The following is a 17708-nucleotide window of genomic DNA, read 5'->3' as shown; positions in this document are numbered from 1 at the left end:
GTAGAGGTGTGTTCACAACTGACAGAGTGTCAAACTCTCTTATCCTCTGACCCTGAAGATCATTTAGGATGCTGTAGTTACAGGGTGATTTAAAGCAATCCTAGGGCAGCGCTAACTTACGTCAGTGATCTGAAGTGCCAAGACATGGGACACAAGTCCCATGTGGTTTCGTGCCATCTCATGTTTTCCTTCCTATTCGCCTATTCCTCTGCCCCAAATCAAAATTTACCTAGGAAAATCCAGGTCCTTCGTTTCTGGATTTCCCAGTCACAGGGAGCTGTGTGTTTTAGAGCCTGCAAATTCAGAACAGACTCTCTTCTGTTTAGCCTGAGAATTTCCCATTTAAAAATTCTTCGTTGAGCCAAGAATACCGGCGACAGGGAGAATTCTGCACTGAGGCACAGATGCCAGCAAAAATCCACTTGCTGAATTGTACATAGGATCGGAGAATCCCCAGTGTTCAAGCAGGCAATTACACAGGGAATTCTTCCTTGTTCTTGAAAGACGTGCCTTTCTCACATTCTTAAGTTAGGTTAGGGAGAAGAAGGTTTTGGCGTAAAGTTAACTGGCAGCACCAGGGATAGTTTGCAGTCTCTAAGAGAAGGAAATCAGGTAACTTAACAGGAGGCTTGGCAATCATTGACTGGAACCTGACATCATTGGAAAGGAGATCTACAGTTCAGAATAAGATCCGTTTGCAAATGAAGGAAACCCCCATCTTAGTAAACCTCTGAAATGATCTCTGGCGAGCAAAGTGTCAGAAGCTCAGCTGCAAGAATATTGCAAATCACTTGCAATCACCACCAAGGGTGGTTAGTCAAATAAACATGTATTTCTTGTGACAGCTTAAATCAGAGATACAAATAACATGCCTGTTATCATCACATGGATCGTGAGGACTGAATACGGCCACTACAATTCTGAACAAAAGAAAAGAAGAACATCAACTAGTGAAAATTTATGTAGTTCTCAGTAGCAGCTGAGGACCTCTGAAGAGACTCTTCCTTCCACTGAGCAGATTGCTACACATGGTTTACTTAGAATCACCTGTTCAAATCCACAAATACATGGCATCATTGGAAGTAGATATTGAACAGGAATAAAAACTGCAAAATCTCTGGAATACTAAAATGGAATATTAAAATGGTGCTGTGCAAAAAATCCAAAATGAGGAAACCGCAGGTGAATAGTACAGTACTAAGAAAAAATAGAAAAGAATGGCGAGAAACTATGTGAACAGTTATCTCAGATCTAAATGGGGATCTAACACTTCCACAAAGACAGTATTTGCTGTTTGCCATCCTAGGCAAGGGATGCAACTCTGTATCATAGAAAATATGAATGCCCATTGAAGATAAGTGCCAAGACAACCCAAAGATTCCCTCCTTTCCTTCAGAGGAATGCATAGTTGTGAAGCCTTCAAGCATTCCTTTGATACCTTTCAATGTCTATTACATCATAAATCTTATGTTAAAAAAGAAGTTGGCATGTTTCCACAAAATTTATCCTTTTCTTCATCTGCATAAGAATGTATAAGGGTTGGAAGCTACAATATACTTAATTGCTTTACACCCCCACTCATTTTGTGTGTATTCTGACTTGTGTATACCCACTGTCTTCAGTGTGATTTTAGGTATTCAGCACTTTGCAGAATTTCATCTGTAAACAGCTGCAGAAGCTCCTGCTTTACATAAACAAAAAACTACTCATCATAGTCTCAAAAAGTCATGGGTCTGCTTTATAAACAAACAAACAAAAATGCCTATGCATAATGCAGTATTTGGAAACAAACTTGGACATTACTCACTCTTCAGAACATCTCCTGATTTAGTTATCTCATAGGAAACAAAAGAAGCTAACATGCTTCTACGTTAGATGCCAGGAGCTCCTAGTGAGGGAAGGCATGAAGTAAAAGAGGAGAGATTTGTGGTATTTTAATACAGTATTATAAAGCACTGTCAGAATGCTGAAGTGGCTCAAGTCTTATTTCCAGCTTTTGTATCTGCATCATGCAAATTCACCATATTTTAACCTAAACAAATTACTGACTGTCCAACAACTTTTTCAAACTACAGTATGCAAAATAAAAAACAATGTTCCCTAGGCATAGAGATACTTAACCTTACAGAAGAAAAAAAAAAAAGGCGTATCCTAAGCCTTACTCATTTTCAGTGTCTTTCTTACAAAACTCTTAATGGAAATATGTTTTTGTCACTATTCGACACTATTTGTCCGTGTATATCTACAGATGACAATTCTAATGTCTTCAGTTATTTTTCCTACTTCTGTGTGTTTATATTGTAACCAGACCATGGTCAGCCCCATGAAAGTATCAAGGGACATAGTAAAACAAGAATCCTTATCCCTGCTTTTCTCCTGTACATGGACCAAACAGAACAGATATTATTTGCAAGAGCACACTGACTTCTTTTTGCTCTTGTTTGGAGTTCAGATTACTTGTGCTTAATTCATTCTCTGTACCAATCCATCTTCTAGCATATAATTTGAACACCCAAAATTGTACCAGAAAAAGGACTTGGGGAGCTTAATAACAAGCTTTCTTAGCTTTTCTCTGAGAAAGGTTCATCAATGCATACATGTGATGATTTTTTATTCTACATCTATTTTTAATACTTCATTTTGTATAGTTTTGGGGTGTAGATAGATGTGTGAATCTATCAAGAAGTACAATTAGAGGCTTTGTACCTGTTTAACAGATGTGACTTCTTGTGATGATAGTAAAAATGTACTCAGAAGCATTGGCAGGTTCACACTTTGCCTTCAACTGGTTTGTGTGGCACATTTCCAGCTTAGCTGTAGCTTGAGAACCTGCATGTTCACATTGTGTTGTCTTGGAAGTACACACAAATATTGCCTCTTAAATTTTAAACCTGAAATGTTTCTTTGATGTACAAGCATAGAAAAAATAGAATTTAATTAAAAAGTCTTAATATGTAACAATATTGTCTTTCTATCTCCTCATTGGATTAGTAGTCAGATGTTGCTGGTTGGCCTTTTTTTGGTAATTGCTTTGTCCTTTGAGCATTGTGACAATTTTATATGGATAAAAGAATAATTAAATCTTTAAACTTAGTGCATTATGTAGATTAGAAGGACTCTTTCAGCTGAAGTAAACTATCATAGATCTGTAACAGTTGTTGGAGCTTTCATTTGGGGTAGGATTTCAGAGAAAAAAGTAGATCAGACTATGTGATTTGGAACTCTGGCCATACCCTAACCTCCATGCTGCAGGTTTTGCACCGCTGATTTAGGCCCTGATCATAGAAAGCAGATGGATTCCTTTCCCCCATCCCTTAACTAACCCCAGCTGAAGTCAGAGGGATTCCACACCTACATGGGTTTACATGCGGTTCACAGCTGCTTTGCAGCATTAATGTTTTCTGAGTACAGTTCTTCCATCTGATCTGCAGTGTCAAACTAACAAGATTGGCAGTGGGGAATTTATGATTCGCTTTGTTTTGGTTTTGTTCTGATTTTCTTTAGTTACCGCTGACTGGGAAAGCAGGAGCCAAATACTTTTTCGTCCTTCCTCTGGGATGTTGGTTTATTTGATAAACATATTAAAAAGACTGTTAGTACTCAGGCAATATCCTTGATTCTGCAATGGCTGTGTTGTACACCTTTGATGTTGCAGAACAGCAATGATGGTGGCTCAGCCTGACTCTAGAGAGCAAGATTTCCTTGGTGAAGGGATGGCGGTAAGCTCTGAGAAGGGTCTGCACACCGTATTCCCCCACCTCCCAGCAGTGCATCTGAGAGAAAAAAGAATGATCTCTGGAGGGCCACAGGAGGCTAGTGTAGGTGACAGTATTTCTCTAACTGCTGTAAGTGTGTTGCCTTAACAGGCCAGGACAAATCAAAACCAGAAAGAAGAGTAGTTTATTGGTCTACAAGAAATGTAGATAGTTTGGTCAAGTGGAAGGAAATGGCCTTTGTTTTATTCGCCACTGTTTAAGTTCAAGGTGGGAACATTTGACATGGTAGTGAGTTTTAAGGACCTGTCTTAAGGACCTTAGTGAATCTAAGGGCTATTTATCCCTGAAAACTACTGTTACTATTGATTTAAGCATGTTTCCAGTGCCCCTCTTCATTTTACAAAGTAGACTTGTGCTTGTGCAGGCTATTTTCAGGTGAGAGGTCTAGTTCATAGAAAGCTCCAGGCTAAATCTATTTCTGGAGTCATCAGGCCAGACTTCTCAAGCCTAAGAAATGAGGAAGTTTATGCTCTCACCACAGCATCTGCCTAATCATAATCAGCAGATTTGATTTTGCTGGACAGGTTAAGTAAGTCCAGACCAGCATTGCTCATCCAAATTGTTTGAATATCCTTCACTGCAAGAAAACTGCCTCTTACTTTGTGAGTGATGCTGCTCAATTCTGTCAGAACTGTCCACCTGCAGGGAAGGAGTAGAAGTGCAAAGAGGGCCACATCTTCATTGCCAGCGTTTTTCACTGGAATAATAGAAGTTTTGGGAGCACTTCTAATTCCCTCTTATGTTTGTGACTTGTCTCCTTTTTACTTCTAGAAGAGTATGGGGAAGCGTTGGGTCCCATAGTGATGGTAGTTGTCATTGCTTCTTTAAGGACCATAAACTCTCGACTTGAAGAAGCCCACAATTTCCTTACTGTCTAGTGATAATCTATTGCTAATTATTACTCAATAGTCTTCTTATTACCAGATGTTACCTGCTGTTTTTCCATTTCAGTTTTGAGGCTGTATGGGGACAGTTAACATACTGTCTTTTGGCCACAGTGCTACCTGACCCACGTCATTTTGTTTGCTGAGTGGTGAATAGAGACACACTAGCATCTCCTCGTGGAGATGGCTTAAGATCTGTGCTGAAGGTATTAAGCTTCTCACCACCTTGGATCACAAACCAGTTTTGTCTCATTCGCTACTAAAAATGGATGAGGTACCCTTTGGATGGTGGTATTCTCACCTTGCCGAGCATTTCCAATGGCCAAAGATTGTTGCCTCACTGAGTTCCATACAGTACCTGCATGTTTCCCCTTGTTTAATGCATATAAGTGGTCATTTGATAGTACGCATTCAGTGTCTTTTGTACCCCATTTCCACATTCAGCGACCAAGCTGGCTCTATTAGTCACAGGAGAAAGTGGTTGGGATGGATAAGGACCAGCAGTTCTGACTTAGTCAAAGCAAGAGCAAGGTGGTACAACTGGAAGAGATAATGATAATTTCTGTGTCATTGATTTCAGGAGATTTGGACTACCTTGTTAGACACCTAGCTGCTCATTCTTTCCTCTCTTGTCAGCAGGCACAGAAGGTGCCTGTTCAAGGATGGCAAGGCTGTACTTTTTTTTTTGGGGTGATCAATCTCATTCAATCTTGGGACATGAGCCCGTGGGACAGAGGACCCAATGCAAAGGGGAATAGACAACTAGTACAAAGAAGATTGCGAGGGTGTGGTAAATCAGTAGGACAGTGCACTTCTGTAATCTGCTATACAGGCTGGTCATTTTCCCCATAGACTACTCCATTAGAAAACTTCATCTCAAACAAATTTCATAGAATCATTAAGGTTGGAAAAGACCCTTAAGATCATCAAGTCCAACCATTAACCTATCACTGCCAAGTCCACCACTAAACCATGTCCTTGAGCACCACATCTACCCTTCTTTTAAATACCTCCAGGGATGGAGACTCAACCACTTCCCTGGGCAGCCTGTTCCAATGTCTGACTACCCTTTCAGTGAAGAAGTTTTTCCTAATATCCAACCTAAAGCTCCCCTGGTGCAGCTTGAGGCCGTTTCCTGTCGTCCTATCGCTTGTTACTAGAGAGAAGAGACCGACCCCCACCTTGCTACAACCTCCTTTCAGGTAGTTGTAGAGAGCAATAAGGTCTCCCCTCAGCCTCCTCTTCTCCAGACTAAACAAGCCCAGTTCCCTCAGCTGCTCCTCATAAGACTTGTGCTCTAGACCCTTCACCAACTTCGTTGCCCTTCTTTGGACACGCTTCAGCACCTCGATGTCCTTCTTGTAGTGAGGGGCCCAAAACTGAACACAGTACTCGAGGTGCGGCCTCACCAGTGCCGAGTACAGGGGCACTATCACCTCCCTGGTCCTGCTGGCCACACTGTTCCTGATACAAGCCAGGATGCCATTGGCCTTCTTGGCCACCTGAGCACACTGCTGGCTCATATTCAGCCAGCTGTCAACCAACACCCCCAGGTCCTTTTCTGACAGGCAGCTCTCCGGCCAGTCTTCCCTGAGCCTGTAGTGTTGCATGGGGTTGTTGTGACCCAAGTACAGGACCCGCCACTGAGCCTTGTTGAACCTCATACAGTTGGCCTCAGCCCATGGATCCAACCTGTCCAGGTCCCTCTGTAGGGCCTTCCTACCCTCCAGCAGATCAACGCTCCCACCCAACTTGGTGTCATCTGCAAACTTACTGAGGGTGCGCTCAATCCCCTCATCCAGATCATCAGTGAAGATGTTGAACAGGACCAGCCCCAACACTGAGCCCTGGGGAACACCACTCGTGACCAGCCACCAACTGGATTTGACTCCATTCACCACCACTCTCTAGGCTTGGCCGTCCAGCCAGTTTTTAACCCAGCACAGAGTGCAGTTATCCAAGCCATGAGCAGCCACTGCAATTTGAGCCACTGCAGAGAAAAATCAGTGGTTTGCTTATTAAGCAGTGCCTTTCCCAGCTACATTGTAAGTCTTCCTTATGGTCTGCATTGTCTGCCTTCTGGTTTCTGGACTCATTTTTACCCGTTGGTTGTGATCTGTAAAACATAAATGACCAAAGTTCTACTTATCTGAGACATTTACTCCAACTTTATGATACACTAGTGCACCTGAGGCCAGCTGAGGTGTCTGGCTTGAAACCCATCATTTTTTTCTGTTTGCAGATCCCTTAAAGCTTTCTTAACAGAGGCACAGACCAAGGCCTTGTTTTTTCTTAGTTTTCTTTGGACTCATCATAATTAGCACAAGGATTCTCTGGTGTCCCTAAATTTAAAGTAGGTTGAGAGTTACTGGTCTAAGGAAAGAGTTGTGACAAGCCAGACTTCTGTAGGGCCCTGGGCCATTGGATCTTCTTCTTTCCTTGGTTTATAGTAGACCAAGCTTATTATATTTCAGGACTACCTTTTCTCTCTTGCCTGTAGGAGCTGAGTGTTGCTTGAGCAGGGATTTGAGGTTTGGGATTCTGGGAATTGTTCGCAAAGTGAGGTTTTTAGTATTGTTCATATATACATATGCATATACATATATATGTAAAAATATGCATATATACATAGATACATGCTGGCATAATTTGTGATGGGGTTTTGATAGGTCTGCTTATTTGTTTAGTGGGGTGCGTGGGTTTTCTGACATCATGGTGTTCCAAGGGTGAAACTGCCATTTAACCTAACAGGGAGAGAGGACCATAGTTTATAATTCCGGACTGCAGAGCAGTGCCTTGCTCATTCTCACAGCACTAGCTGGAGAGTCAAGAAATAATCCTATTAGAAGGCCTCAGTAATGCCAGAGGCTTGGAGAACTTGAAAAAAAATTATGCAGTGATTCTATACAGGAAAAAGTGTAGGAGTAAAACTTATAAAATAGGTAATTATTAACAAATCTGTATAAAATACTAGAAATTTATTTTGTTGAGTTAGGCTTACATGTTGCCTAATACAGATGAAACACACCTTAGTCATTGTCTCTCTGAGAACTTATTTTTTCCTGTAGTAATTAAAGAATTCCTTCAACAAGATCCCAAAGCCTTTTAAACAAGAAGCAAAAATCACTAAATCTCTATAAACAGGAATTTAGTTCACCTACAGCCGAAGCTGTTCCTTTCAACTCCATCTCAAACAAAAGCAAAGCATTCAGGTTGCACCGCTGATGAAGCAATTGGTTACAGCTGTACAACTTTAATAGCGGGAATAGGTGCTTCCTTCCAAATATAACGCTTCCTTCTCTGAAAATAAAATTAGGTGGGGGGAATTTGCCAAGCCTGATTTACTCAGAAATGCAACTGTGTTTCTTAAAATTAACTTTTGTTATTTTAGCACAAGTTTTTTGTTGACACTGCTTTTTTCAGTAAAGTATTTAAAGTTTATATAGCTAAAGATTTAAGATTATCTAGAAGTTTCCAACCAGGAATTTGTACTGACCTAAATACATTGTGGTTGTTTTTTTTTTTTTTAAAACCTATTTAACTCAAGCCAATGCAACTTCTTTGTACAAACAATCTTTGTATAATCACTGAACAAGAACAGGCATTAATAAGTACCCAGGCAAGGTGCAATATCCTTTAGAAGTCTTTTCCTTCTAAAATGAGCAGAGGCTAGATTACTGATGTGATCAGAAAGAGAAAAAGGCATTAGAGGAGTAAAATAATGAATACATGCAGAAGCCAGAATTCTGCCTATAGAAAATGCTTATAGTACTATCTCGAGCACCTCCGCAAATACCTACAGTATTATTCTGGACCCATTTAAATCACTCGAAGTGATGTATAGATGATAAACAAAAAAGAACAAAGATGTCTCTTCAAACAAAAAATCTCTGGAAGCTTCTGGACTTTCAAAAAAGGCAGTGTCAAGAATATCCCAAGTCATTGCTATGCTGAATAATAATAGCAAAAAAAATAAAAGATAAGAAAATGGGAGAAAAATGGTGATATCCCCCATAATGCAACCCACCCCCCCCCAAACATTTCTGTTTTTATTTGACCTTGTAAAGTTTTACAAGGTTTAGCCTGCTTTATTATATCCATCCCAACCTGCTCTGCTTAGGTTATGCAGTTGCAAACCTCTACAAAGGCACTTTATTTGGTTTAGAAACGGCTTGGTCTCCATTTACTTAAAGCAATTGATGTAACACAAACTGAAATAAGCCTAGCCTGGACCAGAACAAGACTGTCCTCACCACTTTTTGCACAAGGTAATTTATATCACTCAAGAAAAGAGTTCCCCCTCACAGTTGGGATAATAATTCTTGGAAGTATGTTAACCACAAAATTGAAAGCAAGCACTTTGGACAGACCTCATCTGCAGTTTGCAGAGGCGAGAAGCCATCCTATCTTAGAGGGAAGTAAACTTCAGAAAGGGCCTTCTCTCCATGGGGGAATGCTCTAGCTTGTCACTGCCAACCCACATTACTGAACATTGGTTGTTTTTTGGTTTCGTTTGTTATGTGTGGTAACTGTATGAACATTCATTGTGTGTGTTCTGGAATAATGGTGTGGTTAATGCTAATTTCGCAAACACTTAATGGTTTTTTAAATAATTTGAGCATTTTCAGAGTTTGGCTTCTACCTTTCTGCCTTCAACTGGGAAAAGCAACTACAGTGTGTATGATTTTTCACCCAGAATTAAATGTGCCTGCAGTTTAAGACCCATAAATATAATCTTTTTTTTTTTTTCTCAATCGGTTGTTTAAATGAAAATGAAAAGTAATTAAATTTAAATTTACAGTGAAAATAATTGAAGTAATAAGGGCCTAAAAATGAAAGTCTAATCAAAAGACAATACTACTTTGGAATGCAAAGTATTTTTGCCTTTCCTCTCTCTCTCTGCTTATGTATGTATGCATATGTAGTACGTGTACAGTATGGAATATATAATAGTCTTTACTTGTTACTTGTGGGTTTTGGACTCTCCAGTATAAGGACACTGACATACTGTAGTAGGTCCAGTGGAGGGCCACCAAGATGATCAGGGACTTGTGCTCATGATGTACAGGTAGAGACTTTCTTCAGCCTGCAGAAGAGAAAGCTAGGAGGGGATCTTATTACTTTCACAACCCACCTAATGGGAAGGTGCAGAGAACACAGAGCCAGACCCTTCTCAGGGGTGTACAGTGGCAGGAGAAGTGACAACAGACACAAACTGGATTGTGGGAAATGACGATTAGATATTAGGAAAATCTTTTTCACTATAAGGGTGGTCAAACATTGGAACGCGTGCCCAAAGAGGGTGAGCAATCTCCGTTCTTGGAGAGAGCCTGAGCTTGGCTGGACAAGGCTCCGAGAAACCTGTTCATGGGAGGGCATTGGGCTAGGCAGAGATCCCTTCTGGTCCAAATTATTCTGTGATTTTTCTGGTTTTAATGATGCATGCCATAGTGCTCTAAGCAAATTCTAAGCTTGAATAATTAGGCAGGCCTACCCACCTCCTCTCTTCCTGAAAAGTTTTTTAAAATCTCAAAAACTGCAAAGATGATTGTGATTCTTCTCTGTACAGTAAAACTGACCCAGGAAAAAATTACAAACAATAGTTTATAACATACAGCATGAGGTTATTATTTTTAAAAGTCTGGTTATGATTTTTAAAAGTCCTGTTATGAGTTACAACCACTAACACAACTTTTATCAGTCTGTTACTGAGAGAGGTGATGGCATCCTTTAAGTTATTTATGCAAGGGTTCCTTCATGACGTACTGTTTTCCTTCAGAAAAATCTTTTTTTTCTCCTTCCAATGGAAAAGCTGACCTATGGAATTTTATTTGAGATGTCTGTTGAAATAGTACGTTCAGTATACTTCACATTCCTTAAGTGTTGTTCAGGCTTGTAGCCCCTGGAAACCATGGGAGTTTGGGTTCCAATATGGCCTAAGAGTATCCGTTTGAACATTTGGTAAGCATAGATTCTTGCCTTTTCTATTTTCACTGCAAGTACTAGTTAAAACTAAAATCCTGGCAGGTTTTCTAAAGAAGCTAAGACTATTTCCTGTGGCATATGTATCTTTGAATGAGCTTCTGTAATATAGAAACTGGACTGTAAATGTATTGAGTTAAGGCCCTATTGATCTTCAGTATTTGCCAAATGGCTATGCTAGATTTCATAGACCAGTACCTTTTACCTTCCTCATTTCTTTCTCCAGGAATGACAATATGACTGAAGCAAAAACTGTAATTTACTGTTAATAAGCTATATGAAGGGTCTAGAGAACAAGTCTTATGAGGAGTGGCTGAGGGAGCTGGGGTTCTTTAGCCTGGAGAAAAGGAGGCTGAGGGGAGACCTTATCTCTCTCTACAACTGCCTGAAAGGAGGTCATAACGAGGTGGGGGCCAGTCTCTTCTCCCAAGTTACAAGCAATAGGACAAGAGGAAATGACCTCAAGTTGCACTGGGGGAGGTTTAGATTGGATATTAGGAAAAACTTCTTCACTGAAAGGGTTGTCAAGCACTGGAACAGGCTGCCCAGGGAAGTGGTGAAGTCCCCATCCCTGGAGGTATTTAAAAGACGTGTGGATGTGGTGCTTAGGGATGTGGTTTAGTGGTGGAGTTGGCAGTGCTAAGTTAACGGTTGGACTTGATGATCTTAAAGGTATTTTCCAACCTAAACAATTCTACGATTCTGTGATACTATATGAATTTTTCAGAGCTTTCAAGGCCCATGGGAGCTTTCAGCCTCTATGCTAGGATACATTTTAGATTCTTAGGGTCTTAAGTTTTTGACTTTGCTTTGGTTTTTGCTGAGGCTTAAATGTGGCTCCATTTTTCTGCCTGAGTTTTTGCAGATAACTGCTGATGCATACATTTTTCTGTGAACCATTTCATTGTTGTTTTGTGGATTTGGAAATAAACTGCATATAGCAAACAATCTTCACTTTAAAAAGACTGCAGCTTTACTGCTGAAGATGATAGTCCATTTTTGCTGCAATACAGGTGAAAAGAATAGATCAGGAAAATGGACTGATGTCATCTATGCTTGTGAGACAACTTAAGCATATTCAATGTTGGAGGGACAGCAGCAGATAATACAGGAACAACATTATTCAGTGGATTTCTCAAAGACAGCAGGGGGTACTGCAAACTCAGACTTGTCTGGGTGAATAAATATATGTGGCCCAGAGCAAAAAAAATTTCAGTGTTATAGAGGGCTGCTTTTCTATGGGCGTAAGTCCATCTTAACAAATGTTGGTGAAGATATCAAATCCCTGGAAAATATTGTCCTCTATTTATTTACAAGACAGCTGTTGCACTAAACTTCCTATACTGGCTGCCTTGACAGCATGCCTGAACCTTCTATGGGAACAGTTTAATCTCTGCAGAACTTTGGCCTCTCTGCTGAATATGTCAGAGAGTTCAAAACTTTGTGTGTTAAGTCTCTGTTTTGGCTTCTCGAACTATCGTATCTCCTAAATGGAACAGAAGGCACCAAATTAATAAAGTAGGTTTGTTGTTCTGGCTTGACTCAGATTAGTAAATTATACTTCACTTGCAGTACTTACCACATAACACCCACAAGTAAATGCTAACTTTATTCTCCCTGCATTGCTTTCTTGAAATACAGGTTTATTAAATCAAGCTTTGCCTTTTTATCTGTGTTTACAAAAATTCACCTCATGGATACACAGCCAAGACCTTCTAAAATAATTGTGTCTTCCATAAATGGTTTGTACAATCAGGTGTCCCATGTTATTCTTAAAGAATATATATGTGCATATATGTGATACGAAATTACTTATAAAAATAACAAAATTATAAGCTCAACTAGATAGTATTCACTATATAGTGTATTAATTATTCGGTATATACCTCACTGTAACTTCAAAAAGGAAGGTTACGTAAAAAATAGAAATCTAAACAGAAAGTTTCCATGGAAAAATTGCTAACCTAGGTACACCCAAACAGTATAATGATAGAATTAAATTTAATTGCTGACTCTAACACTGCTGGAATCTCCTTTAGAATTGTAGGAAAACACTGCATCATCTTATTTTTCCTTTTATTCATGCATCAAGAACATAAGCTGTCTGACATAAGAGATCATGCACTTCAATTCCAATTTTCAGTTTGTTTCACAACTCGGTGTAAGTAATAATTAATGAACTTTTAAAGAAGCATGATGTGTTTTGTAGGGTTTTTTAATTCCTAAAGATGTTCTTTCATAAGATACATGATAGAAAAAGACCGTTTTTAACACTCTGGGTAAGGTTGTTATAAATTGTTATATTTTCAACCTGAGATAAATTAGTCTTCTGATAGTCACACGGTAATTTGCCATAGCTTTGTATATTAAATATAAGATTGGATTCCTACAGGCAAAATACTCGCCTTAACTCACAGGGGAATGAGAATTAAAATTCATGGATGGTGAGGGAGAAGGTGGTGTGTCCCATGACCGTTACCTGAGGGCTTTTGTGTGTAAGGTGTATGGAGCTCAAGAGGTGTACGGAGCTCAAGAGGTGTACATCAATAAGTGGTTGCACTACAAATTGCATAACAGTGATTTTGTCAGCAGGATCTTGCATGGATTCTTCCTCTGTATTAAGAAAACTCCCTGAGATGGAAGGATTTTCTGTGATCAGTGGGTCAAGGGATACAATCCACCCCCTAGAGCAAGATTTCTTCACCTCATGGATGAGGGACTTCAAGGAGTCTTGAAGTCAGAGGCAATGCGGAACCACAGTGATTCATTCTTATCTTACCTCTCCTTGGGGAAAAAAAAATCTTCTCTAGTTGTATCAGATACAGAAAAAGAAAGCAAATGATAGGAATACAGGAAACGATAGGAAACAGTAAGAAAGCAGCAATATTTCTTTTTTTTTTGCTTTGAAGATATTCTCTACGAATAGCTACCGTGCTGCACAAAGCTGAACTAATTCTACCTACACATAAGAATTTAGGGGAAATGGCTGCACTGATTGCTTCAGAGGTGAAGCAGCTAAAGAGACAGTGTCTTGGGGTCAAGCCCAGCCATCTACAAACCTTGTAGGCAAAACCCCTGACAATATACAAAGAAACATTAGAATGATAAGCTTTCAAAATCAAGTTTGCCTCATTCAGTAAATGTCAAAATTAAGGCTACAACAAGCTTAAGTCAATCCTGAAGTACCTTGCTTTTTCACTTGTGGTCTGTGAACTACTGATGGACTATAAGGCTTGCAAAACTATTCACCTGTATTCCTGTACCTACAACAAAGCAAGCAAAATGGCAAAACCAAACTCTGAGTGATTAGCTATTTACTTAGATGAAACAACCATGGAAGTGCTGCAAAAGATGGTCCCAGGATTGTTTCAAGAAGCTTAGGTGGTCCATTGACTAAAATATAGAAAAGCACCTTCATGATGATATTTTGTGTAACATCTTTCTGGCAGAATTAGGGAGAGAAACAGATATCCTGGAACCGGTCCAGTGCCTTAGAAAGAGTAGCTTACTGTTTGCCCAATGCAATAAATGAATTACAGAAAAAAATATTATGTGATAGCCTGTTTTCTGCTATCCATAGAGGATCAGAGTTAATTCTGACATTTTTAGTATTTATTACACAGGCAACTTAACTTAATTAACATTGTTTTGACTGCAGCAAAATTATGAATAACTGAAAGCAGAAATTTGAAACAGAGTATTAGAGTTGTGTATATACTTGTTTGTCACAGCTCTAGAAGAAAACAAAGAAAGGAAGGTACCTGATGTAGCTGTTCAGTTAGTAAAATACATTTGCCACTCAACCGATATCCCATAACTTGGAATGGGTCTGTATCTTAGTTCATTTCCTGAGCTAAACCATGTATGATCAACTAAGAAGTGACCACATGCCAGTCTTTTCCCCAGCTCTCCTTTTCCCTCAGCTTTGGACAGAGGATCAGAAGTTATGATGGTTTTTCTGTACTGCTTGAGAGGAAGAGAGATCTTTGTGGAACCTTCCCACTTAGGAAGTGCTCTGTGTGGGAGCAGAGCATGGCGGCTGGGATTCCCGAGGGCTCTGCTACCTTGTGGAAAGATTATATGTCAGCAAGGTACGAGGAACGACATCCCAAGGAGCTGTTGCTTTTATTCTGCTAACATTTAGGCAAGCTCAACTATCTGAGATCCCTCAGCTCCTCCATTACCCTAGAATATATACGATTATTTAACCTACCTTTTTTCATCAGTTCCATCAGACATGCCACTGTGATAGTCCCTGAAATTTCAGATCCTCTGGCATGATAGTATGAATGTAGAAATCAGCAGTCCAGGGTTTTCTATGTTGTTTCATGAATGTATCTCTAATCTTATCTGGGGAGGCTATCTCTAAGGTCATCCATTTGGAAGTGCTAACATGAAACTTTACCACCACACCTTAAGTTTTTATTGTTTTTCTGTCAGATATCCGCTAGCAGCTGAGCTAACAACAGGCTCATTTTAAAGAGATCACATGATAGTTGTGGGCTAGTAAGTGGTTTGATTATACTTACCTAGGCTAGATTGGAACAAGCAGCTGAGAGCCAAAGTGTCTCAGGTCCCATCACCCATAATGTAAAGTCTTCATTCCACCGGTTGCTGTGGTGTTGTATGTGACATTAGGAATACATTGTAAAAGTGTCTTTTATAAAGGACTAAGCTGCATTACGTTCTGACATTTTCTGTGTCAAAGTTGACTCTTGATTAAGCCAGTATACACCTAATGAAACGAAAGCTGTTGATCTAAAACATTATAAACCAGGGAAGAATCCAGCCTGCTGCTCCTACAGAGTTTGCAATCTCATTTTTAGATCTATAACAGAGACCACACATTCCTGATGATGATACTTCCCATTTTTACACCTGGTACAAGCCATTCCAAATAAATTGTCTGCAGATTTTGATATGAGCACAGTTGCTACCATAAACTGTGCCATGCTGAGAATATTTGCATAGTTCAGAGCTCATGACCTTCACATTATCATCTCTGTAGCAATGTGAACTGATGTCAAGAAATGTGGGGTTTAATCTGACTAAATGGGTTTTTTTCTTAAGCATTGTTTTCTCTTTGGGAATTGGATCCCTTCCCTCTGAAGTCAGCGGAAAACTCTTGTGAATGCAAGCAGAACTTGGACTGAAGCTTTAGCATAGACATGTGTTTCTTTTTTATTGTATGTCTAAGATTAAAAGGGGAGTAAGTATAAGAATAAAAACAGTAGAGTGAATGTTAAAAAAAAAAGGAATCTTTGAAATCAGAAGTTTTACAGATTACTCAAATACATTTACAATAAGCTACATAGCAGACAGGAAATGTGATTGGGAGGTTTCTGTAATGTTTTAATGTAGAGAACATAGCCACGTTTAATGAAAGATGAACAGTCTGCATTTGGTAGAAGTGGCAGCCAGTGGTTTTAGGCTTTTCTAGTCAAGGACCCGGGAAATAGCTAAGCAGGCATCTAACCTACATCTATCTTTCAGGTTATAAACTGAGCCTATAAAGAGTTATTCTCCACATTATAGCACCACCCAATTTGGGAACATTGCTTGTAACGTTTTTAAGAAAGCTTCAGAATTACCAGATTGCCTTAGCAGGAAAGCTGCAGGTCCAGACCATTTCCCTGAGCAAAGTGCTGGTGGGAACTGGCACGATCCCGGTTGCTGTGCCCCAAAGCTGAGTGTCCCCTAGAGAATTCAAAATCTGAAAGGGCCTGGTCCAGAGCTCAAGCACATTAAAGAAAGCAATAAGATGCTAAAAACTTCCTGTACACCAGTTGACTAGCCCTCTAGGAGTAAAATAGATACAGGTGAATGCTACCCCATGGAAGTAAGGGAGTGCTTTAACATGGACTTCAAGAAGACCGCAGTGTTGTCAGTAAGTGAAGAAAGTCTCTGCAAGCATACAGTCCCAGCTATGTATGTCTCATTCCTGCAAGTAAACCCTTTCCTAACTAGTCTCCTTCCAAATGGTTAAGTTCCTGTGACTTTCTATGTGAGTAAAGACTTGGCCTATCATTCGAGCTCTGATTTCATTGCTGGTGAGTATTTAAAAGTCTCTGTCACAAGACCAAGGATTTAATTGTCACTTTGCTTGCCAGTCCCTCCAGAGAGGCTAAAGCGTGTGGGAGCAAAGGTGTGTATGTCAGTCGTTCCCATGGGTAACTGGAGGACCTCCAAATCTCCATAACCATTGATTTAACACTATTCAGCTACTAAAAATTCCAGTCTTCAGGTGGAAAAAGTAGAATTCCCATCATGCTCCTAACTTGCCATCTTCTGCATAAAATACTTGTTTCCCCAGATGGCGTTTCTCTTAAGAGATAGGACACCTTCCCTTTTTTTCCTTCTGTATTTAATCATTTCATCATCCATTATGTAGTCCATCTGCCCTCTTGTGGTTTCCTTTTTGATCTTTCCACTTTTAGTTTGCATTTTTCAGAGGCTTCTTGACTATTTTATATTTCCTGTTCTCTAAATGTGGGATGAGCTCACGAGTCAAGTTTCATCTCACAATGTATTTTCCTAGTCTGAGTAATTCTGAAATCCGTTTTTAGTGTTAGATGAGGCTGGGAATTAGTTGCAGCCCTGGAAAGACATCCAGTGTCATGAACAATATGGTCAGTTCTCTTAGGAGTTTTCCCAGTTGTTCTGACTTTCCCCTTTCTCCTACCTAATTCTAGAAGTCCCTGTTCCAAGTGGATTTTTAAGGTGTTTCTCAGCTGAATCGTCTCTTTTGAGGGATAGCAAATGAGTTTCGAAGGGTGCAGTTCTGGGAGAGGTGAAATGGTGGAATTAGAGAAAGATGCACGGCAGATGCACAGCAGTCCTAACACTTTCTATTGGAAATAGAGCCTTTAACTAAGAACTAGATGTAATGATCTCTTAGCCTGCATTACCCTTAGCCTGATGAGCACTGCATCCTATGCATTAACGTTATTGATGTCAATAGGGCTATTTGTTAAAAAAATGCTTTCTAAGAGAGGCTTTGCATTCACCTTGGCAAATCAAACTCTGTAGGGCAATAGGAGGAGGACTTTGTGGTGTGTGGTTGTAT

Source organism: Nipponia nippon, unplaced genomic scaffold (genome assembly GCF_047370975.1).
Source record: "Nipponia nippon isolate SJK-2023a ecotype South Korea unplaced genomic scaffold, ASM4737097v1 scaffold_1, whole genome shotgun sequence".
NCBI classification, from domain to species: Eukaryota; Metazoa; Chordata; class Aves; order Pelecaniformes; family Threskiornithidae; genus Nipponia; species Nipponia nippon.
The sequence above is the reverse complement of the archived record's forward strand: the minus strand, read 5'-3'. Positions refer to the sequence as shown.